The sequence below is a fragment of the Triticum aestivum genome, chromosome 3B (genome assembly GCF_018294505.1).
Source record: "Triticum aestivum cultivar Chinese Spring chromosome 3B, IWGSC CS RefSeq v2.1, whole genome shotgun sequence".
In the NCBI taxonomy this organism is placed as follows: domain Eukaryota; kingdom Viridiplantae; phylum Streptophyta; class Magnoliopsida; order Poales; family Poaceae; genus Triticum; species Triticum aestivum.
In genome coordinates, this window is record NC_057801.1 from 367,622,712 (window position 1) to 367,648,965 (window position 26,254).

Consider the following 26,254-nt stretch of genomic DNA (forward strand, 5'->3'; position numbering starts at 1 on the left):
GGTGGAAACAGAAAACTAGGGTAACCCCCGACTAAGTTTTTTTACCGGTGCTGGTAGCTACCGGTGAAGTCTCAACCAATCAAATGCTTCCAGCTAACTTTGTGTGGGCCAACTATCCAATGATATAGTGTTGTATTTAGTTAGTATCTGGTTCATTAGGTCAAATCAATGTCAGACCCAATCATACTATGCATCTTTTATGCCTAGCCATGCATGCATGTTGTCAGACCACTCCACACATAAAAAGGCAAACATTTTATTTATCTTGGAAGATATTAATTCATAGATATCTTTTGAATAAAAGTGTCATTTTAAAATATTTTTATATGTTTGAATTCCTGACGACGTCATCTTTAAAATAAGATCAAAAGTGAATACATTTCGAACGAGTTGAAAATTCTTGCAACATATTTCACTCATTTGTAATAAAAAATATCACTCATTTCTTAAAAAATGATTTAACTTGTTTATTTCACCCATTTCAAAATACTTATTTCAGTCATTCCGAAACACATATTTCAATCATTTGACAAAATCTGTTTCACTCATTTCAAAAAACGGATTTCACTATGTTCAATTCAAAGATAGTGTTCACTAAATTGAGATGTGAAACTTGTTATTTGAATACATTTCAAACGAGTTTTAAATTGTTGCAACATATTTCACTCATTTCTTAAAAAATGATTTAACTTGTTTATTTCACTCATTTCAAAATACTTATTTCAGTCATTTCAAAACACATATTTCTATAATTTGAAATAATTTGTTTCACTCATTTCAAAAAACAGATTTCACTTCTTTCAATTCAAAGACAACGTTCACTCGATTGAGATGTGAAACTTGTTATGTGAATACATTTCGAACGAGTTTAAAATTCTTGCAACATATTTCACTCATTTCTAATAAACAAAATTCACTCATTTCTTAAAAAATGATTTAACTTGTTTATTTCACCCATTTCAAAATACTTATCTCAGTTATTTCAAAAAAGGTATTTCAATCGTTTGGAAAAATTGGTTTCACTCATTTCCAAAAACGGATTTCACTCCTTTCAATTCAAAGACAGTTTACTCAATTGAGATGTGAAACTTGTTATTTGAATACATTTCGGACGAGTTTAAAATTCTTGCAACATATTTCACTCATTTCAAAAAGTGATTTCATTCATTTTAACAAACATGTTTCACTCATTCAAAACACTGGGTTCACTCATTCCAAAAGGTATGTTTCGTTGTGTTCAAAAAACAGATTCCGCTCATTCGGAAAACTTAGTTCACTCGTTTCAAAAGTTGGATATAACTTATTTCGACAAAATGATTTTACTCAATTTAACACACAGCTGATTTCAAGTCTTTTACGAAACATATTTCAATTATATTTTTGCTATTTCACGAATTTCAGAGATCACAAAAATATCAATTTCACATATTTACACATCATGTTTCAGATATTATTTCAATATTTCATTAGAATTTTAGCATATTTCAGATATTATTTGACCTATTTCAGTAGTTTTAGCATGTTTTTAGGATGTTTTCACTCAATTTTAGCATGTTTTGAATGTGCGAAATCAATTTTAGCTGACTGAAATAACCATTAAACATATTTGAAATAAAAATCACTAGAATTCTCTTCACATATTTGAAAATATATTAGGTTCATATATTTGAAAATTCTATTTCACATAGTGAAACAAGTATAAAATATATTCAAAATTGGTCTTGTTCTAAAGTTCTTGCCATCAGAATTACAAATATATATAAAATTTAGAAAACGAAGTTATAGTTTAAAAGATATGATTGATTGAAATTGTCAAAGAGAAAATAAAAGGCATGGAGTTATTGAGACGGAGAGGAGATATAATGAATGCACCTGCATGGGAACTAGCATAGCTTTTTATGACAAAAACTGACATAAGTACACATGTGGGCCTCTTGCTTGTACAAGTCAGAGATGTATTGCATAGTATTCAAATCAAAAAATGAATTTTACTATTATGCGGAGCAGGGCGGCACGAATCTCAGTATGCAAACGAGCGATGGATTGCTTGCCGGTACATACCACCACCGGTAAAAAGAGCTTTGCGGGGTAACCCCACGGTGCTTCCTCTCCTCATCTCTCTTTCTCTCCCGATCTCTCTTTCTCCTTCTAGCGCCGTCACTTCCCGTCGTTGCCATGCGCCTCCGGGGCCGCTGCCATGTCAATCAAGTGGCCGAGCTCTCCGATCGTTGAAGTCGGGCGCCACTTCTACAATCGGATCGATGGAGATTACGAGCAGCACGATGGTGAAGCTGGCGTACAGCACGCCACACCCGCTCGTCGGCGAGAAGGTGCCGCTGACCGTCTTCGACCGCGCCGCCCTGGACATCTTCGTCCCCATCGTACTCACCTACCCCGCGCCGGCGCCGCCCAACAAGGCGCCGAGGGAGGGGCTCCTCAAGGCCGTCGCGCCATACCCTGGCGGGGCGCCTCGCCCTCGACGACGACGGCCGGCGCTTCCTCCACGTCAACAACGAGGGCGTGCTCCTGATCGAGGCCACCGCCCCGGTCGACCTGGCGGACGTGCTCGTCGATGGCCGCATGGCCGCTGGCGTCGAGGACCTCTACCCTATGTTACCAGAGGTATTGCTCGCTTGATTTTGCTTCTATCACAGACTCACACCACATCCATGCACATCGTGCATGCATGTACAAGTGCTTACATTTTGTTTTTCATATACAGGAAAACATCAGGGCAGCGCTGCTGCAGATCCAGCTGAACAGGTACAAGTGTGGTGGTCTCGTGGTCCGCATAAGCTGCCACCACCACACTGCCTGTAGAGAATGATTTGGTGCATCGATAATTGATTGACCGTGCACTAGGCACATATATATAGGTACAAGGGGTGCGATCGGTATCTTGTCTCCCAAGATACACGTACATACAGAGGGAGACAGATACTACAGGTACTACATACAGAACCCAGACCTACGTACATGTACATATGTTCAACACCCCCCCCCCCCGCAGTCGAAGCGTCGCCGGTGACGCAAAGACTGGACCGAAACCCCTCGAACGTCGAGGTAGGTAGCCCCTTCGTCATCACATCGGTGAACTACTGATCGGTGGGCACATGGTGAACACGAACACGACCAAGTGCGACATGCTCCCGGACGAAGTGGATGTCAAGCTCGATGTGCTTCGTCCGTCAGTGATGGACAGGGTTGGCAGCGAGGTACACCGCGGAGACGTTGTCACAGTAGACGAGCGTCGCCTTGGTGACCTCACATAGCAACTCCTGGAGTAGCTGTCGTAGCCAAGAACACTCCGCGACGGCGTTGGCCACGACCCGATACTCGGCCTCGGCGCTCGATCGTGAGACCGTGGGTTGTCGTTTAGACGACCACAAAATCAGAGAGGGCCCGAGGTAGACGCAATAGCCGGAGGTGGAGCGTCGAGTGTCGGGACACCCAGCCCAGTCGGCGTCGGAGTAGGCGACAAGGCTGGTGTCTGGCGAGGCCGTCAGGGTGAGACCCATGGTTGTGGTGCCACGTATGTACCGAAGTATACGTTTCACGAGAGCCCAATGGGTGTCACGAGGAGCGTGCTGTTGGAAATATGCCCTAGATGCAATAATAAAAGTGTTATTATTATATTTCCTTGTTCATGATAATTGTCTTTTATTCATGCTATAACTGTATTATCCGGAAATCGTAATACACGTGTGAATACATAGACCACAATATGTCCCTAGTGAGCCTCTAGTTGACTAGCTCGTTGTGATCAACAGATAGTCATGGTTTCCTGGCTATGGACATTGGATGTCGTTGATAACGGGATCACATCATTAGGAGAATGATGTGATGGACAAGACCCAATCCTGAGCATAGCACAAAGATCGTGTAGTTCGTTTGCTAGAGCTTTGCCAATGTCAAGTATCTCTTCCTTTGACCATGAGAGCGTGTAACTCCTGGATACCGTAGGAGTGCTTTGGGTGTATCAAACGTCACAACGTAACTGGGTGACTATAAAGGTGCACTACAGGTATCTCCGAAAGTATCTATTGTTTTATGCGGATCGAGACTGGGATTTGTCACTCCGTGTAAACGGAGAGGTATCTCTGGGCCCACTCGGTAGGACATCATCATATGCGCAATGTGACCAAGGAGTTGATCACGGGATGATGTGTTACGGAACGAGTAAAGTGACTTGCCGGTAACGAGATTGAACAAGGTATTGGATACCGATGATCGAGTCTCGGGCAAGTAACATACCGATAGACAAAGGGAATTGAATACGGGATTGATTAAGTCCTTGACATCGTGGTTCATCCGATGAGATCATCGTGGAACATGTGGGAGCCATCATGGGTATCCAGATCCCACTGTTGGTTATTGACCGGAGAACGTCTCGGTCATGTCTGCATGTCTCCCGAACCCGTAGGGTCTACACACTTAAGGTTTGATGACGCTAGGGTTATAAAGGAAGTTTGTATGTGGTTACCGAATGTTGTTCGGAGTCCCGGATGAGATCCCGGACGTCACGAGGAGTTCCGGAATGGTCCGGAGGTAAAGATTTATATATGGGAAGTCCTATTTTGGCCACCGGAAAATGTTCGGGATTTTTCGGTATTGTACCGGGAAGGTTCTAGAAGGTTCCGGAGAGGGGCCCACCTGCATGGGGGGACCCACATGAACGTGGGTAGTGGGGGCAAGGCCCCACACCCCTGGTCAAGGCGCACCAAGACCCCCCCTTAGAAGGAATAAGATCATATCCCGAAGGGATAAGATCAAGATCCCTAAAAAGGGGGGATAACAATCGGTGGGGAAGGAAATGATGGGATTTCTTTCCTCCCACCTTGGCCAACGCCCCAATGGACTTGGAGGGCAAGAAACCAGCCCCTCCACCCCTATATATAGTGGGGAGACGCATGGGAGCTCAAGACAAAGTTCTGGCGCAGCCCTCCCCCTCTCCCAAGTCGTCCTCCTCTCCCGTGGTGCTTGGCGAAGCCCTGCTGGATTGCCACGCTCCTCCATCACCACCACGCCGTTGTGCTGCTTTTGGATGGAGTCTTCCTCAACCTCTCCCTCTCTCCTTGCTGGATCAAGGCGTGGGAGACGTCACCGGGCTGTACGTGTGTTGAATGCGGAGGTGCCGTGCGTTCGGCACTTGATCATCGATGATTTGAATCACGACGAGTACGACTCCTTCAACCCCGTTCTCTTGAACGCTTCCGCTTAGCGATCTACAAGGGTATGTAGATGCACTATCCTTCTACTCGTAGCTGGTTTCTCCATAGATAGATCTTGGTGACACGTAGGAAAATTTTGAATTTCTGCTACGTTCCCCAACAGTGGCATCATGAGCTAGGTCTATTGCGTAGATTCTTTGCACGAGTAGAACACAAAGTAGTTGTGGGCGTTGATGTTGTTCAATATGCTTACCGTTACTAGTCCAATCTTGTTTCGACGGTATTGTGGGATGAAGCGGCCCGGACCGACCTTACACGTACTCTTACGTGAGACAGGTTCCACCGATTGACATGCACTTGGTGCATAAGGTGGCTAGCGGGTGCCAGTCTCTCCCACTTTAGTCGGAACGGATTCGATGTAAAGGGTCCTTATGAAGGGTAAATAGCAATTGACATATCACGTTGTGGTTTTGCGTAGGTAAGAAACGTTCTTGCTAGAAACCCATAGCAACCACGTAAAACATGCAAACAACAATTAGAGGACGTCTAACTTGTTTTTGCAGGGTATGCTTTGTGATGTGATATGGCCAAGAAGAATGTGATGAATGATATGTGATGTATGAGATTGATCATGTTCTTGTAATAGGAATCACGACTTGCATGTCGATGAGTATGACAACCGGCAGGAGCCATAGGAGTTGTCTTTATTTATTGTATGACCTGCGTGTCATTGAAGAACGCCATGTAAACTACTTTACTTTATTGCTAAACGCGTTAGTCATAGAAGTAGAAGTAGTCGTTGGCGTGACAACTTCATGAAGACACGATGATGGAGATCATGATGATGGAGATCATGGTGTCATGCCGGTGACAAGATGATCATGGAGCCCTGAAGATGAAGATCAAAGGAGCTATATGATATTGGCCATATCATGTCACTACTCTATTTGATTGCATGTGATGTTTATCATGTTTATGCATCTTGTTTACTTAGGACGACGGTAGTAAATAAGATGATCCCTTACAAAATTTCAAGAAGTGTTCTCCCCTAACTGTGCACCGTTGCTACAGTTCGTCGCTTCTAAGCACCACGTGATGATCGGGTGTGATGGATTCTTACGTTCACATACAACGGGTGTAAGACAGTTTTACACAGCGAAAACACTTAGGGTTAACTTGACGAGCCTAGCATGTACAGGCATGGCCTCGGAACACGGAGACCGAAAGGTCGAGCATGAGTCATATAGTAGATTCGATAAACATGAAGATGTTCACCGATGATGACTAGTCCGTCTCACGTGATGATCGGACACGGCCTAGTTGACTCGGATCATGTAATCACTTATATGACCAGAGGGATGTCTATCTGAGTGGGAGTTCATAAGATGAACTTAATTATCCTGAACATAGTCAAAAGACCTTTTGCAAATTATGTCGTAGCTCGCGCTTTAGTTCTACTGTTTTAGATATGTTCCTAGAGAAAATATAGTTGAAAGTTGATAGTAGCGATTATGCGAACAATAGAAAGCTTATGTCCTTAATGCACTGCTCAGTGTGCTGAACCCCAAACGTCGTTTGTGGATGTTTCAAACATCGAACATACACGTTTTGATAACGACGTGATAGTTCAGTTAAATGGTTTAAGTAGAGGCACCAAAGACGTTTTCGAAACATCGCGGAACATATGAGATGGTTCGAGGGCTGAAATTGGGATTTTAGGCTCGTGCTCATGTCAAGAGGTATAAGACCTCCGACGATTCTCTTAGCCTGCAAACTAAGGGAGAAAATCTCAATCGTTGAGCTTGTGCTCAGATTGTCTGAGTGCAACAATCACTTGAATTGAGTGGGAGTTGATCTTCCAAATGAGATAGTGATGTTTCTCCAAAGTCATTGCCACCGAGCTGCTAGAGCTTCGTGATGAACTATAACATATCAGGGATAAATAAGATGATCCTTGAGGTATTCACGATGTTTGACACCGCGAAAGTAGAAATCAAGAAGGAGCATCAATTGTTGATGGTTGGTGAAACCACTAGTTTCAAGAAAGGCAAGGGCAAGAAGGGATACTTCATGAAACGGCAAATCAGCTGCTGCTCCAGTGAAGAAACCCAAGGTTGAACCCAAACCCGAGACTAAGTGCTTCTGTAATAAGGGGAACAGCCACTGGAGCAGAATTACCCTAGATACTTGGTAGATGAGAAGGCTGGCAAAGTCGATAGAAGTATATTGGATATACATTATATTAATGTGTACTTTACTAGTACTCCTAGTAGCACCAGGGTATTAAGATACCGGTTCGGTTGCTAAGTGTTAGTAACTCGAAATAAAAGCTACGGAATAAAAGGAGACTAGCTAAAGGTGAGCTGACGATATGTGTTGGAAGTGTTTCCAAGTTTGATGTGATCAAACATCGCACGCTCCCTCTACCATCAAGATTAGTATTAAACCTGAATAAGTGCTCTTGCACCTAAAGGAATGGTTTATTGAATCTCGATCGTAGGAATACACATTTTCATGCCAAAAGATATAAGATAGTAATGATAGTACCACTTACTTGTGGCACTGCCATGTAAGTCATATTGGTATAAGAACGCATGAAGAATCTCCATGTTAATGAATCTTTGGACTCACTCATTTTTGAAAAGTTTGAGACATGCGAACCATGTCTATTGGTGTATACGCATGAAGAAACTCCATGCAGATGGATCATTTGGACTCACTTGATTTTGAATCACTTGAGATATGCAAATCATACCACATGGGTAAGATGACTGAAAAGCCTCGTTTTCAGTAAGATGGAACAAGATAGCAACTTGTTGGAAGTAACACATTTTGATGTGTGCAGTCCAATGAGTGCTGAGGCATGCAGTGAATATCGTTATGTTCTTACTTCACAGATGATTCAAGTAGATGTTGAGAATATTTACTTGATGAAACACAAGTCTGAATTATTGAATGGTTCAAGTAATTTCAGAGTGAAGTAGAAGATCATTGTGACAAGAGGATAAAATGTCTATGATATGATCATAGAGATGAATATCTGAGTTACGAGTTTTGGCACACAATTAACACATTGTGGAAATTGTTTCACAATTAATACCGCCTGGAACACCATAGTGTGATGGTGTGTCCGAACATCATAGTTGCACCCTATTGGATATGGTGCGTACCATGATGTCTCTTATCGAATTACCACTATCGTTCATGGGTTAGGCATTAGAGACAACCGCACTCACTTTAACAGGGTACCACGTAATTCCGTTGAGACGACACCGTTTGGAGAAACCTAAGTTGTCGTTTCTTAAAAGTTTGGGGCTGCGACGCTTATGTGAAAAAGTTTCAGGTTGATAAGCTCAAACCCAAAGCGGATAAAATGCATCGGCATAGGACACCCAAAACAGTTGGGTATACCTCCTGTCTCAGATCCGAAAGCAATAAGGGATTGTTTCTAGAATCAGGTACTTTCTCGAGGAAAAGTTTCTCTCGAAATAATTGAGTGGGAGGATGGTGGAGACTTGATGAGGTTATTGAACCGTCTCTTCAACTAGTGTGTGGCAGGGCACAGGAAGTTGTTCCTGTCGCACCTACACCAATTGAAGTGGAAGCTTATGATATTGATCATGAAACTTCGGATCAAGTCACTACCAAACCTCGTGGGATGACAAGGATGCGTACTACTCCAGAGTGGTACGTAATCCTGTCTTGAAGGTCATGTTGCTAGACAACAATGAACCTACGAGCTATGGAGAAGCGATGGTGGGCCCGAATTCCGACAAATGGTTAGAAGCCATGAAACCCGAGATAGTATCCATATATCAGAACAAAGCATGGACTTTGATGGACTTGCCCGATGATCGGCAATCCATTGAGATAAATGGATCTTTTAAGAAGAACACGGACATGGATGGTAATGTCACCATCTATGAAGCTCGACTTGTGGCGAAGTGTTTTCCGACAAGTTCAAGGAGTTGACTACGATGAGATTTTCTCACTCGTAGCGATGCTTAAAGTCCATCGAAATCATGTTAGCATTAGCTGCATTTATGAAATCTGGCAGATGGATGTCAAGACAAGTTTCCTTACCAGTTTTCATAAGGAAAGGTTGTATGCAATACAATCAGAAAAGTTTTGTTGATCCTAAGGATGCTAAAAGGTATGCTAGCTCCAGCGATCCTTCTAAGGACTGGAGTAAGCATCTCGGAGTTGAAATGTACGCTTTGATGAGATGATCAAAGATTTTGGATTTATACAAAGTTTATGAGAAACTTGTATTTCCAAAGAAGTGAGTGGGAGCACTATAGAATTTCTGATGAGTATATGTTGTTGACATATTGATGATCAGAGATGATGTAGAATTTCTAGAAAGCATATAGGGTTATTTGAAAGGTGTTTTTCAATAGAAAACCTGGATTAAGCTACTTGAACATTGAGCATCAAGATCTATAAGGATAGATCAAAATGCTTAATAATACTTTCAAATGAGCACATACCTTGACATGATCTTGAAGGTGTTCAAGATGGATCAGTCAAAGAAGAAGTTCTTGCCTGAGTTGTAAGGTACGAAGTTAAGACTTAAATCTCAACCTCGGCAGAAAAGAGAGAAAGGACGAAGGTCGTCCCCTATGCTTAAGACATAGGCTCTACAGTATGCTATGCTGTGTACCGCACCTGAAGTGTGCCTTGCCATGAGTCAGTCAAGGGGTACAAGAGTGATCCAAAAATGGATCATAGGACAGTGGTCAAAGTTATCCTTAGTAACTAGCGGACTAAGGAATTTTTCTCGGTTATGGAGGTGGTAAAAGAGTTCGTCGTAAAGGGTTATGTCGATACAAGCTAAACACCTATCCGGATAGCTCTGAGTAGAGAGACCGGATACATATAATGGAGCAACAATTTAGAATAGCTCCAAGTAGAACAGTTATTTGGAATAGCTCCAAATAGAGCGTGGTAGCTTCATCTAGGAGATGACATAGAGATTTGTAAAGCACACACGGATCTGAAAGGTTCAGACCCGTTGACTAAAACCTCTCTCACAAGCAACATGATCAAACATAAAACTCATTGAGTGTTAATCACATAGTGATGTGAACTAGACTACTGACTCTAGTAAACTCTTGGGTATTAGTCACATGGCGATGTGACCTGTGAGTGTTAATCACATGGCGATGTGAACTAGATTATTGACTCTAGTGCAAGTGGGAGACTGTTGGAAATATGCCCTAGATGCAATAATAAAAGTGTTATTATTATATTTCCTTGTTCATGATAATTGTCTTTTATTCATGCTATAACTGTATTATCCGGAAATCGTAATACACGTGTGAATACACAGACCACAATATGTCCCTAGTGAGCCTCTAGTTGACTAGCTCGTTGTGATCAACAGATAGTCATGGTTTCCTGGCTATGGACATTGGATGTCGTTGATAATGGGATCACATCATTAGGAGAATGATGTGATGGACAAGACCCAATCCTGAGCATAGCACAAAGATCGTGTAGTTCGTTTGCTAGAGCTTTGCCAATGTCAAGTATCTCTTCCTTTGACCATGAGAGCGTGTAACTCCTGGATACCATAGGAGTGCTTTGGGTGTATCAAACGTCACAACGTAACTGGGTGACTATAAAGGTGCACTACAGGTATCTCCGAAAGTATCTATTGTTTTATGCGGATCGAGACTGGGATTTGTCACTCCGTGTAAACGGAGAGGTATCTCTGGGCCCACTCGGTAGGACATCATCATATGCGCAATGTGACCAAGGAGTTGATCACGGGATGATGTGTTACGGAACGAGTAAAGTGACTTGCCGGTAACGAGATTGAACAAGGTATTGGATACCGACGATCGAGTCTCGGGCAAGTAACATACTGATAGACAAAGGGAATTGAATACGGGGTTGATTAAGTCCTTGACATCGCGGTTCATCCGATGAGATCATCGTGGAACATGTGGGAGCCATCATGGGTATCCAGATCCCGCTGTTGGTTATTGACCGGAGAACGTCTCGGTCATGTCTGCATGTCTTCCGAACCCGTAGGGTCTACACACTTAAGGTTCGATGACGCTAGGGTTATAAAGGAAGTTTGTATGTGGTTACCGAATGTTGTTCGGAGTCCCGGATGAGATCCCGGACGTCACGAGGAGTTCCGGAATGGTCCGGAGGTAAAGATTTATATATGGGAAGTCCTATTTTGGCCACCGGAAAATGTTCGGGATTTTTCGGTATTGTACCGGGAAGGTGCTAGAAGGTTCCGGAGTGGGGCCCACCTGCATGGGGGGACCCACATGAACGTGGGTAGTGGGGGCAAGGCCCCACACCCCTGGTCAAGGCGCACCAAGATCCCCCCTTAGAAGGAATAAGATCATATCCCGAAGGGATAAGATCAAGATCCCTAAAAAGGGGGGATAACAATCGGTGGGGAAGGAAATGATGGGATTTCTTTCCTCCCACCTTGGCCAACGCCCCAATGGACTTGGAGGGCAAGAAACCAGCCCCTCCACCCCTATATATAGCGGGGAGACGCATGGGAGCTCAAGACGAAGTTCTGGCGCAGCCCTCCCCCTCTCCCAAGTCGTCCTCCTCTCCCGTGGTGCTTGGCGAAGCCCTGCTGGATTGCCACGCTCCTCCATCACCACCACGCCGTTGTGCTGCTTTTGGATGGAGTCTTCCTCAACCTCTCCCTCTCTCCTTGCTGGATCAAGGCGTGGGAGACGTCACCGGGCTGTACGTGTGTTGAACGCGGAGGTGCCGTGCGTTCGGCACTTGATCATCGATGATTTGAATCACAACGAGTACGACTCCTTCAACCCCGTTCTCTTGAACGCTTCCGCTTAGCGATCTACAAGGGTATGTAGATGCACTCTCCTTCTACTCGTAGCTGGTTTCTCCATAGATAGATCTTGGTGACACGTAGGAAAATTTTGAATTTCTGCTACGTTCCCCAACAGTGGCATCATGAGCTAGGTCTATTGCGTAGATTCTTTGCACGAGTAGAACACACAGTAGTTGTGGGCGTTGATGTTGTTCAATATGCTTACCGTTACTAGTCCAATCTTGTTTTGACGGTATTGTGGGATGAAGCGGCCCGGACCGACCTTACACGTACTCTTACGTGAGACAGGTTCCACCGATTGACATGCACTTGGTGCATAAGGTGGCTAGCGGGTGCCAGTCTCTCCCACTTTAGTCGGAACGGATTCGATGAAAAGGGTCCTTATGAAGGGTAAATAGCAATTGACATATCACGTTGTGGTTTTGCGTAGGTAAGAAACGTTCTTGCTAGAAACCCATAGCAGCCATGTAAAACATGCAAACAACAATTAGAGGACGTCTAACTTGTTTTTGCAGGGTATGCTTTGTGATGTGATATGGCCAAGAAGAATGTGATGAATGATATGTGATGTATGAGATTGATCATGTTCTTGTAATAGGAATCACGACTTGCATGTCGATGAGTATGACAACCGGCAGGAGCCATAGGAGTTGTCTTTATTTATTGTATGACCTGCGTGTCATCGAAGAACGCCATGTAAACTACTTTACTTTATTGCTAAACGCGTTAGTCATAGAAGTAGAAGTAGTCGTTGGCGTGACAACTTCATGAAGACACGATGATGGAGATCATGATGATGGAGATCATGGTGTCATGCCGGTGACAAGATGATCATGGAGCCCCGAAGATGAAGATCAAAGGAGCTATATGATATTGGCCATATCATGTCACTACTCTATTTGATTGCATGTGATGTTTATCATGTTTATGCATCTTGTTTACTTAGGACGACGGTAGTAAATAAGATGATCCCTTACAAAATTTCAAGAAGTGTTCTCCCCTAACTGTGCACCGTTGCTACAGTTCGTCGCTTCTAAGCACCACGTGATGATCGGGTGTGATGGATTCTTACGTTCAAATACAACGGGTGTAAGACAGTTTTACACAGCGAAAACACTTAGGGTTAACTTGACGAGCCTAGCATGTACAGACATGGCCTCGGAACACGGAGACCGAAAGGTCGAGCATGAGTCGTATAGTAGATACGATCAACATGAAGATGTTCACCGATGATGACTAGTCCGTCTCACGTGATGATCGGACACGGCCTAGTTGACTCGGATCATGTAATCACTTAGATGACCAGAGGGATGTCTATCTGAGTGGGAGTTCATAAGATGAACTTAATTAGCCTGAACATAGTCAAAAGACCTTTTGCAAATTATGTCGTAGCTCGCGCTTTAGTTCTACTGTTTTAGATATGTTCCTAGAGAAAATATAGTTGAAAGTTAATAGTAGCGATTATGCGAACAGTAGAAAGCTTATGTCCTTAATGCACTGCTCAGTGTGCTGAACCCCAAACGTCGTTTGTGGATGTTTCAAACATCGAACATACACGTTTTGATAACTACGTGATAGTTCAGTTAAATGGTTTAAGTAGAGGCACCAAAGACATTTTCGAAACATCGCGGAACATATGAGATGGTTCGAGGGCTGAAATTGGGATTTCAGGCTCGTGCTCACGTCAAGAGGTATAAGACCTCCGACGATTCTCTTAGCCTGCAAACTAAGGGAGAAAATCTCAATCGTTGAGCTTGTGCTCAGATTGTCTGAGTGCAACAATCACTTGAATTGAGTGGGAGTTGATCTTCCAAATGAGATAGTGATGTTTCTCCAAAGTCATTGCCACCGAGCTGCTAGAGCTTCGTGATGAACTATAACATATCAGGGATAAATAAGATGATCCTTGAGGTATTCACGATGTTTGACACCGCGAAAGTAGAAATAAGAAGGAGCATCAATTGTTGATGGTTGGTGAAACCACTAGTTTCAAGAAAGGCAAGGGCAAGAAGGGATACTTCATGAAACGGCAAATCAGCTGCTGCTCCAGTGAAGAAACCCAAGGTTGAACCCAAACCCAAGACTAAGTGCTTCTGTAATAAGGGGAACAGCCACTGGAGCAGAATTACCCTAGATACTTGGTAGATGAGGAGGCCGCGGCATCGGGGGCTGCGGCAGGGGGCGCAGCGCCAGGGGCCGCCGGCGCAGGGAGCGCGAGCAGAGCCGGACCCGGGGTGCGGATGGGCGGTCCGCCAGAGGTGGAGGCAGGGACGAACCGCGCCATAGGAGACTCCGAAGGTGACGGTACCTGCTGAAACGGGAACACGAGCTCATCAAAGTACACATGCCGCGAAGTGAAAACGCGGTGGGAGACTGGATCATAGCACCGGTAACCTTTGGTGTTAGGAGGATAGCCAAGGAAGATGCAGGGAAGGGACCGAGGTGCGAGTTTGTGAGGAGCAGTGGACGCGGTGCTAGGATAACAGAGACACCCAAAAATGCGAAGACCATCATAAGATGGAACCGCACCGAAGAGGAGCTGGTGAGGGGTGTAGTTCCAGCGGGAACGACAGGGGCGAATGTTAATGAGGAGGCTGGCGGTCGCGAGCGCGTCCGGCTAGAACCGAGCAGGCACGTAGGAGTGGAAGAGCAACGTGCGGACACAGTCATTAAGCGTGCGAAGGATGCGCTCGGCGCGACCATTCTGCTGAGACGTGTATGGGCAGGTGAGACGAAAGATGGTGCCGTGGGACGCAAGTAAATTGCGAACGGCGACGTTGTCAAACTCCTTGCCGTTGTCGGTTTGCAAGGCGAGAATAGGACGACCGAACTGTGTGGCGACATATGAATAAAAGGCGGTGAGTGTGGCAAGAGTGTCGGACTTGCGACGGAAGGGGAATGTCCACACATAATGAGTAAAATCATCCAATATCACCAGGTAGTATAAATAGCCCGTGTTGCTAGCAACCGGAGACGTCCAAACATCACTATGCAATAGCTGAAACGGAAAGGTGGAAATGTTTGTAGACTCGCTAAAGGGAAGACGAACGTGCTTGCCAAGATGACAAGCCTCACAAGTGTGGTCGTCGACCTTATTACATGAAAAAGAAAAACTTTGAAGAATCTGACGCATAACGGTGGAGTTGGGATGACCGAGACGAGCATGCCAAAGATCGACACTAGCGGCGAAGGCGGCGGGGCGACGGGTGGTGGTGGCACCGGAGGGATGCACTGGATAGAGGTCGTCCGGGCTATCACATCGATGGAGCACCATCCGTGTACGTGCGTCCTTCACAGAAAAACCGATATCGTCAAATTCGACAGTTATAGGATTCTCACGAGCAAGGCGACGAACGGAAACAAGATTAGTGACTAATTCAGGAGACACAAGAACATTAGACATATGCACAGGAGTAGAAGTAGAAGGGAAAGACATATGACCGACGTGAGTAATGGGGAGGGAGGAACCGTTACCAACGGTGATACGGGTGGGGGTATGAACGGGAGTGGCGGATGTAAGGTTACCGGGATGAGCAGTCATGTGAGCAGTGGCGCCCGAGTCCATGTACCAGTCACCACCGCCACCATAGGAGCTCGGTGACGGGGCGAAGTGCAGCGCAGCGAGCAAGGCCGGGTCCCACGGCGGCGGCACCTGGGGAGGGTAGAACCCTCCGTAGGCCGGCGTGGGTGCAGCCCCGAAGGCCGGAGCAATGGCGGACCCGTAGGCGGGTGCGGCCCCATAGGCCGGCGCGGCGGCGGCGCCATAAGCCGGCGCGGACCCGTAGGCGGGTGGCGGCGGAGGGGCGGCACCATAGCCGCTGTACGGAGCGGCGTTCTGCGCGGCGAAGAGGGCCTGGTGACCCGCCAGGCGGGGCCCGAGGATGCCCGGGGCCGGAGCCTGAGGGACCGGCATGGAGTACGCGTGGACTACGCCGGTCCACGGGTTGGTGCCGTATGTCCATGTGGGATTCACCTGCTGCTGCTGACGAGGCCCCCCCGGACGCCGGTTGCTGCTTGCGGCCGCCCCCGCGGCGGATGCCGCGGTGCCCGCCACCCGGCTGCTGTGGGGCAGCGGGAGTGGCGGGAGGCGCGGGCGGGAGGGGGAAGTACCCCGGAGGCGCGGGTGGCGGCGGCTGCTGGCGCGGCACGGGTGGGGCGGTTGGTGGAGGGGCGCCGCGAGAGGTGCCGGCGGCGAGGGTGTGGTGCTGCACACCCTTCTTGACCCCCTTCATCCGGTGCTCCTCCAACCTCAAGTACGCCACAAACTTGGGAAAGGAGGGCTCCGACATCAAGGTGAGGTTGGAGGCGGCATTGCCGAAGTCCTCGTTGAGGCCGGCGGTGAGTGTGCTGAGGAGGAGGTCGTCGTCCACCTTGGCTCCAATGTCACGGAGCTCGTCCGCCAACGTCTTCAGGCGGCGGCAGTAGTCATCAATGGACTGGTCATCCTGGTAACAGTCAAAAAATTCCTGCTGCAAAAAAACGCGGCGCTGAAGCTTGTTGTCGGTGAAGAGGCCGTTCAGCTTGACCCACAGGGCGCGGGCGTCGTCGCCGGCGCTCACGACCGTGTGGAACAAGTCCTTGAAGATGGTGGTGAAGAACCACCGGATGATCGTGGCGTCGATCGCGGTCCACTCGGCGTCGTCCGCCATGATGCGGGAGTCCACGGTGCCATCCACGTGATCCACGAGATTGTTCTCGCGAAAGAGCAGCGTGAATTTACGTCTTCCACGTGAAGTACGTGAAGGTGGAGGCGTCGAGGGTCACGGGGACGCGGGCATGGACGTTGATGTCGCGGATCTCGGCAGGGTCGACGGCGAAGGGGTTGGAGTAGGAGGAGGCGTTGGAAGACATGACGGCGGCGCGGCGCGGCGAAGGAGAGGCGGCGCGGCGGCGGGAGGCAGGCGGCGCGGCGGGAAGGGGCGGCGCGGCGTGGAGGCGCGTGGTGGGGAGGAGGGGGCGCGCGAGGAGGAGGGGTGGTGGTAGCGGCGTGGGGCGGCGGCGGCGGCCCGAGGCGGCGGCTAGGGTTAGCGGAAGCGGGGAGATCGACTTGCGATAGATACCATGTAGAGAATGATTTGGTGCATCGATAATTGATTGATCGTGCACTAGGCACATATATATAGGTACAAGGGGTGCGACCGGTATCTTGTCTTCCAAGATACACGTACATACAGAAGGAGACAGATACTACAGATACTGCATACAGAAGCCAGACCTACGTACATGTACATATGTTCAACACTGCCGACGGCCATTCCATGAGCATGTTCTTCACGACGTGGCAACGGCGGTGCGCGAGGGTAAGGACTTCACCACGCCGACCCCGTTCCCTGACCGTGCGAGAACCGCCGTGCCTCGAATCACGCCGACGCCGGTGTTCGACCACCGGTCACTGTACTTCACGTGTGGAGATGGAGACGCCTACGCCGTCGTCCCCATGGACAGGATCAAAAACCTCACTCTGCACTTCACGGCCGAGTTCGTTGCCGACCTCAAATCCCGCGTGGGCGCCCGTTGCAGCACGTTCCAGTGCCTACTCATGCACGTCTGGAAGAAGCTCACGGCGGCGCGGGACCTGAAGCCGGAGGAGTTCACCAAGGTGAGGGTGGCCGTGAACTGCAGGGGCAGGGCAGACCCTCCTGTGCCGATGGACTTCTTCGGCAACATGGTGCTCTGGGCTTTTCCAAGGCTTCAGGTCCAGGACATCCTGAACTCAAGCTACGGCAGCGTGGTCGGCGTCATCCGGGACGCCGTGGCGCGCATCGACGACGAGTACGTGCAATCCTTCGTGGACTTCGACGGAGTGGCGGACGCGAACGGGGAGGAGCTCGTCGCGACGGCGGCCGCTGCCGGCACGATGTTCTGCCCGGACGCAGAGGTGGACAGTTGGCTGGGGTTCAGGTTCCATCAGCTCGATTTTGATACCGGCGCACCATCCGCTTTCGTGCCGCCAGACTTGCCTTTCACGGTCCTACCGTGTACTCGCGAAAGAAACTTACTTGGTTCTTCTATCTACATTGTTTCTGTAGTTTATATACTTCATATTTTCACTATCGTAGTGTTGTCTTCCTTTCTAGAAAACCATGGAAACTATGGTGTGCTTCGCTCCCTGCTACCTTATTACTGAAACTATACATCTGAGATATCATGTACCTTGGCTCACTTAGCTGGAACTGTACTGTAACATCCCAATTTTCCTAAATTAGGATGTCAATAGATTATTCATATGCATATCATATTTTCCATGCATTATTTGTTTTTCTGCAATATTTTTTTCATTATGCAACTAAAGGCAATTTATTGGAGTGGAGATAACATGACTTCTCCCCTACTTTAAAAATGTTCATAATGTGCAGAATATTATTTCCAGTTCATTTGACATGTTCTGGTATTTTTGTTAGTCTAAAAAATATTTTATTTGACTATTTTGTTGCTGTTCTGTGTGGCCTATTGCATAAAATGATTTTCCAAAATTGCATCACGTGAGGAACTAGTGTTCCTATAGTTTATATTAGTAGTATATATTTTACTCTGTATATATATAGTTTTGTTTAGATTTTATTAGGTTGTTTTTATTTTTTATTTTTTGTTTCTGTAGTTATGTTTAAGAAACAAAAGAAGACGCAGCGCACTGCACGGCCCAGCTACCCGCGGCCCACCAATCCCCGCAGCCACCCCGACGCCAGCGCACCACGGCCCAGCAGCCCCCCCCCCTTGCCGCGGCCCACTTCACCGAAGCGGTAGGCCGTTTCCATCGCTTCCGCCGCCTTGAGCCACTGACAGTGGGTCCCGCGCCCCTGTTCGTCCCCTCCACCGAGCCGGACACCGCGCGCACGCATGCCGAGGCCGAGCTGGATCGTCCCGCGCCCCTGAACGACCCCGCGCGCGCTCGAGACCCTGTATGCAGGCAAAAACCCTCGACGAACCCTACCGCAGCCTTCTCTCCCTCGCCACTTGTCCATGCGCAGCCATAGGGCAAAACGGATCTCGCCGGAGGAACTCGAGACCGCCGCCGTTCGTCGCTCCGTCCCGTCACCTCGCCTTCGCCGGAGACCCACCGGAGGAGCGCCGCCGCCAACGCCCAACACCGCCACCGCCGTCCTCTGCTTCTAGTGAGCACGCACGTGCACAGGAGCCTCTGGCCAATCACAAACTACCACGTGGTAGACTGCTACAGGCGCAACTACAGTACCGCACATGAACCAGGAGATTGCTGCTTCTTTTTGTTTTTCATAGATTTTCATCCAAAATTCAACTAGCTATATATTTTAGTCTACATATCCAAATTAGGTGATTCTTTTTCCTTTGCACTCACAAAAATCAGTCCTTCATGACAGTACCAAAATCTCACGTGTTTGCACTGTTCAAAATTAAATTCGTTCGAATTTGAATCAAACCTTCCGGAGGCCATAACTTTCAAACCATTTATTGGATTCGAGTGATTCTTTTTGCGTCGTGACCGTAGTGCAATTTAGGTGCTGTTAAGCTTATGTTGTTGGGTTTTTGAAATGATTTTATTGCTGTTGATTTTTATTTTGGTTCTATTCATGTTATGGTGATTGATTTGTTGAATTGTGTGAAACGTGTAGATTGTCGGAGTGCAATGCGAACTATTGTCAAGGCAAGTTACATGTTGATCATCCTTTACCTATTGTTTTCTATGCATGTAGTTATATCACACTATGAATATATGCATTTATAGGATTACTATATTATTTTGCTATATGCTGTTGAGCTATCTTCCCGTCTTTTCAAATCGTGGTAGTTGTAGTTTGCTATGCTTTGTAGACGGGGGTGGTTCTTGTATACATTGAGTTTTATGTGAGGATTACATATTTAACTAAATTGAATAGTAATTAAGGATTTAATTTACCTCTGGGTATTGCTTGGTGTTGAGGGAATGCATCATGGGGTCTTGCACCTTTTCTAAGGCCATGCGCCCATGAGAGTGCACCCTAAGTGGAATGTTGCCCAGGTTCAAAAAGATTAGACAGACTTAGTGACTAGTAGCTTCCATGTGCGGCCACTGGCTATATGGGCTCTGGCTATATGGGCTTAGTTGATCAACTGTTGGAACCCTTGCCCAGATAGTGTCGATAGATGTAGCTTATGCAGGTGGGATGTGGTCGTCAGGTGGGTAAGGGAACCTCTTCTGAAAGACTTCATCTCAATCTTCGGAGTGGGTCCAGTGGGTAAAGCGTACTAAACTCTGCAGAGTATTAAAACTAATCATGATTAGCCGTGCCCCGGTTATGGGCAAGTTTGAGCGACTATGCCATTACAGTTGTTGGATGATCTTGACAGATGTGACACTTAATAATATTTGTGGGCAACTTAATAAAGGGTAGGTTGGAGTTGATTTTGCTAACTCAACCTTGTGTATATAATTGTAGTAATAAAAGCACTAAATAAAAATTTGACTAATAGGTAGTTATGAGGACAAAATCAGCTTTTTGCAAAAATAAATCCCCAAGCCTTCCTTTTGTTGTACTATGCATATACATGTAGGTCTGCTATTATTACTCCTGTGTAACTTGCCAATACATTCAAAGTATTGACCTATATGGTTGCAACGTCTCATGTTGTAGGATATTCAGACGAAGAGTAAGGTACCGTTAGGGTCGCGAGTCTGCACTCAGCATCGCCAGTGGGCTATGATGTGACTCATCATTATTTTCTGCTACTTTCTGCTATTTGATTGAATAAAGCTAGCCAAGTGCTATGCAGATTGTTTTATTTTATACATTCTGGATCATATGTTGTAATAAATGATGCACTTGCTATTCTGGTATTCATCTATACTGTGTGTGCTAGCGAGTTCGATCCAGGGACTAGAACAGTAAGCACAGAGACTCAAATCCTTCGGGGTTTGGTCGTTACATGTACTTTGTTTTTTTGCATTTATAGGTCAATAGCTTATGATGGAGCACAAGGTCCTCTTGTGGTTAGCCCACGAAATATTGACTCAGCTGGTAGCCCAAATGTTGGAAATATGCCCTAGAGGCAATGATAAATTAGTTATTATTATTATATTTCCTTGTTCATGATAATCGTTTATTATCCATGCTATAATTGTATTGATAGGAAACTCAGATACATGTGTGGGTACATAGACAACACCATGTCCCTAGTGAGCCTCTAGTTGACTAGCTCGTTGATCAATAGATGGTTATGGTTTCCTGACCATGGACATTGGATGTCGTTGATAACGGGATCACATCATTAGCAGAATGATGTGATGGACAAGACCCAATCCTAAGCCTAGCACAAAGATCGTATAGTTCGTCTGCTAAAGCTTTTCTAATGTCAACTATCTTTTCCTTAGACCATGAGATTGTGCAACTCCCGGATATCGTAGGAATGCTTTGGGTGTACCAAACGTCACAACGTAACTGGGTGGCTATAAAGGTGCACTACAGGTATCTCTGAAAGTGTCTGTTGGGTTGGCATGAATCGAGACTGGGATTTGTCACTCCGTGTGACGGAGAGGTATCTATGGGCCCACTCGGTAGGACATCATCATAATGTGCACAATGTGATCAAAGAGTTGATCGCAGGATGATGTGTTACGGAACGAGTAAAGAGACTTGCCGGTAACGAGATTGAACAAGGTATCGGCATACCGACGATCGAATCTCGGGCAACTACAATACCGCTAGACAAAGGGAATTGTATACGGGATCGATTGAGTCCTTGACATCGTGGTTCATCCGATGAGATCATCGTGGAACATGTGGGAGCCAACATGGGTATCCAGATCCCGCTGTTGGTTATTGACCGGAGAACGTCTCGGTCATGTCTGCATGGTTCCCGAACCCGTAGGGTCTACACACTTAAGGTTCGATGACGCTAGGGTTATAAAGGAAGTTTGTATGTGGTTACAGAATGTTGTTCGGAGTCCCGGATGAGATCCCGGACGTCACGAGGAGTTCCGAAATGGTCCGGAGGTAAAGATTTATATATGGGAAGTCCTGTTTTGGTCACCGGAAAAGTTTCGGGTTTTTTCGGTAACGTACCGGGACCACCGGGAGGGTCCCGGGGGTCCACCAAGTGGGGCCACCAACCCCGGAGGGCTGCATGGGCCAAGTGTGGGAGGGGACCAGCCCCAGGTGGGCTGGTGCGCCCCCCACAAGGGGCCCAAGGCGCAGGAAGAGTGGGAAGGGGGGCAAACCCTAGGGCAGATGGGCCTTAAGGCCCACCCTGGGTGCGCCTCCCCCTTCTCCCCCTCTGGCCGCCACCCAGATGGCATTTGGGGCTACCGCCACCCCTGGGGAGGGAACCCTAAAGGGGGCGCAGCCCCCTCCCCTCCCCCTATAAATAGTTGAGTTGTGGGGGCTGCCCAACACACGAGTTTCTTCTCCTGTTGGCGCAGCCCTACCTCTCTTTCTCCTCATATCTTGCGGTGCTTGGCGAAGCCCTGCTGGACTACCATGCTCCTCCATCACCACCACGCCGTTGTGCTGCTGCTGGATGGAGTCTTCCTCAACCTCTCCCTCTCTCCTTGCTGGATCAAGGCGTGGGAGACGTCACCGGGCTGTACGTGTGTTGAACGCGGAGGTGCCATCCGTTCGGCACTAGGATCTCCGGTGATTTGGATCACGACGAGTACGACTCCTTCAACCCCGTTCTCTTGAACGCTTCCGCTTAGCAATCTACAAGGGTATGTAGATGCACTCTCCTTCCCCTCGTTGCTGGTTTCTCCATAGATAGATCTTGGTGAATCGTAGGAAAATTTTGAATTTCTGCTACGTTCCCCAACACCAACATCTAACCATCATGCTACTGTTGTCGTGGGAGCATCACAAGGTTGGGCTAGCAATAAGAGAAAACTCACATATTAGTGTTATGAGAAGGTAATTTTGAGAAAAAAATATATTAATGGAGAATGGAAAGCTGAGTGCATCTGTTGTCATAAACTTCTTACCACGATGCCATTTTGTGAGAAATTGAGAATCAGAAATGATGTTGTGTTATTGCGATCTCATTTGGTGAGGACATAGAATTGTGTACTTATGTTTATTCGATGTCATGTCATTTTGTGAGACTCTGAATCTAAGAGTTTTTTTATGATGGGTCCGACGTAACTTGCAATTGTTCTTGTACTATGTCGTTTTGTGAGAATTTGAGAGCTTATGTGAATCTTGTGCAGTTGTGCTATGTCTTACTTATACGTGTACAGAGAACCCGATGGATATCCATACCCGATGGGTATTCATCGGGTCTGTACATGGATATAATTTTTCGCCCATGGATATTTTCGTGGATGGGCACATATTGCCTCCATGGATTTGGATATGGATTTGATATTGTTCAACCCTAGTCGAACCCGATCCATTGCCACCCTTAGGCTTAGTTTACTTGTTTGTCTTCAAAGCCATCGTGTTTTGAAGACTTTCATAAAAATCGCCTATTCACCCCCCTCTAGTCGATAACTAGCACTTTCAGGCCCAGCCTGCCTCGCCGCCCCGGCCGCCCTGCCAGGTCGCGCCGGCCCGATTGTCGGTGTCAAAACCGGCGGATCTCGGGTAGGGGGTCCCGAACTGTGCGTCTAAGGCTAATGGTAACAGGAGGTGGGGGACATGATGTTTACCCAGGTTCGGGCCCTCTCGATGGAGGTAATACCCTACTTTCTGCTTGATTGATCTTGATGATATGAGTATTACAAGAGTTGATCTACCACGAGATCGTAGAGGCTAAACCCTAGAAGCTAGCCTATGATTATAATTGTTCTTGTCCTACAGACTAAACCCTCCGGTTTATATAGACATCGGAGGAGGCTAGGGTTACAGAGAGTCAGTTACAGAGAAAGGAATCTTCATATCCTAACCGCCAAGCTTGCCTTCCACGCAAAGGAGAGTCCCATCCGGACACGGGACAAAGTCTTCTATCTTGTATCTTCATAGTACAACAGTCCGTCACATGCATATAGTCCGGCTGTCCGAGCACCCCTTAATTTGGGACTCCCTCAGTAGCCCCTGAGCCAGGCTTCAATGACGATGAGTCCGGCGCGCAAATTGTCTTCGGCATTGCAAGGCGGGTTCCTTCTCCGAATACTCCAAAGTAGATCTTGAACATAAGAATCGTGTCCGGCTCTGCAAAACAAATCCCACACACCACTGTAGAGAGTATAATATCCCACGAGTCCAATCTGCTGACAACTCATAGCATAACATCATGCGACGGCCCGGTCTTTATTCGAACCGTTTTTATCCTGCCCCTCCGTATTTCGAGGCGCGGTTTCATTGGCACATCTTGTCAAAGCAGAGATCGTGTACCCTTATCACGGGATTCTCATTAATGCGGGCACGGTAACCCAATCGTGCCATTAGCACGACGCTTGGGAAATAAGCGGGCTTTAGGGCGAGTGGGGAGGCACATGATTTTTACTACCTTTATAAAGGGATAAGGATTTCCCTCTTTCACCCACACCCTCTTCTTCCTCTGCTCATCCATTCTCGAGCTCTGACGTCCAGGCACCCATCTCTTCCGCCCAAAAAGCACTCCAATCATGTCCGGATCCGGAGATGGATGCAAGTGGATGGCCTCCTTCGTCAAGGAGGACATCAACCGGGATGCAAGACATGGTGGAAGACTTTAATGATGCTCGGGACACGGATGATAAGATGGAGGAATCTGCAAAGGCCTTCAATGAAATGTTGGAGTCTTCAAAATGTCCTCTCCACGAGCACACTGAGCTTTGTCAACTGGATACCATCTCACAAATAATGGCTCTGAAGGCTCAATTCAACTTGGGCAGAGAATGCTACGACGCGACGATGACAGTATTTGGACGTTTTCTATCCAAAGGCCACGTACTACCTGCAAACCTTTACTAGTCAGACAAAATCCTCTGTGCTCTTAAGATGCCCTATGAGAAGATACATGCCTATGAGAATGGATGTGCCTTATTTAGGCTTGAGTATGCGGACTTGAACTATTGTACCATTTGCAAGTCATCCAGGTATGTTGTGGTAGACAACAGTATGGGTGAGAAGACGCACACCAAAATCCCCGTTAATGTTCTTCAGTATATGCCAATTGTACCAAGACTTCAACATCTTTTCATGGTCAAAGAGACGACAAGACAGATGACATGGCACAAAACGGGCAAAAGAACCCAACTAGATGCAGATGGGAAGCTGATGATGGTGCACACATCAGACGGTGAAGCGTGGAAGTGCCGCGATGCATTACATGACGACAAAGCGGCTGATCCGAGTATAACATCCCAAATTTTCAATTTGGAATGTTATACATTAGATCATCATTGCATATCATATTTTATTGCACTTTGGCTTGATTGTCAAAATTCTACGCAACTCAAGGACCCACGGAGAGAGTTGGGGATTTCGTTATTTTCATATTTTAGTTTTCTCAAATTTTGAAAAGAGGATCGTTTGATTTTAATTATTTTCTCTTCGAATATTTCTTTTATGAAAATAAAAGAGAGGAGATAAAATGACTTCCCCAAAATAAAGAAATATTTGAGATTAAATATTTAAATCAAATAAGAATTTTATTCGGAGTCTTATCGCTATTTTATTTGAATTAGGAAAAATATGCGTTTTTTCAAAATTGCATTAGAGTTCCAAATAAATGTTCATTTGTCCGCTATATTTTTAGAGGACCAGGAAAATTTATTTCAGGATTTTTGGAGCCCGTTTAGTATTTCTTTTCTTTGCTTTTCTGCACGCTGAATTATTGAAAAAAAAACCGAAACTGACTTAAGGGGCCGTGGGCAACCCGGACTCCCCGTCGCCTCAGGCTTTAAAAGCCGCCGCCGCCGACTCCCGCAACCCACCAGCCCACCCGCCGCCGCCACTTAACCCTGACCCTAGCCCACGCCGCCGCCGCCGCGCCGTCTCACCGCCTCCCACCGCGACGCCGCCGCCCCTCGCCGTCATCGACCCCGCCACCACCCATCGTCGCCCCGCCACCCACCGTCGTTGCTGAGCACCGCCAGAGCTGCCGCCGCCCTCGCCGGACATCGTCGAGGTAGCCGCCGCCCTCGCCGCCAGTTTTCATTAGAAAACCGTTCGTTTTAATAGAACCCACGGTTATTTTTTTCTAGATCGGTTTATTTTTTTCCCGGTTTAGTTATTTAGCGAACGCCTGTTCGTACGTTCGTTTTAACGAACAGTTTTCACCCGTTAACCACAGACAGCGAACGTTCGTTCGTTAGCTTGTTCGTCGGTTTTTCTTTTTTCAGAGATTTTTCCGCAATTATTTTCGATCACGATTTCTGCCC

General features: G+C 46.8%; 1 pseudogene; it reads left to right on the forward strand.

Annotated features, from left to right (window-relative positions):
• Positions 1-2,261: 2,261 nt before the first annotated feature.
• Positions 2,262-25,959, forward strand: LOC123067504 (tryptamine benzoyltransferase 1-like; annotated as a pseudogene).
• The last annotated feature ends 295 nt before the right edge of the window (positions 25,960-26,254 follow it).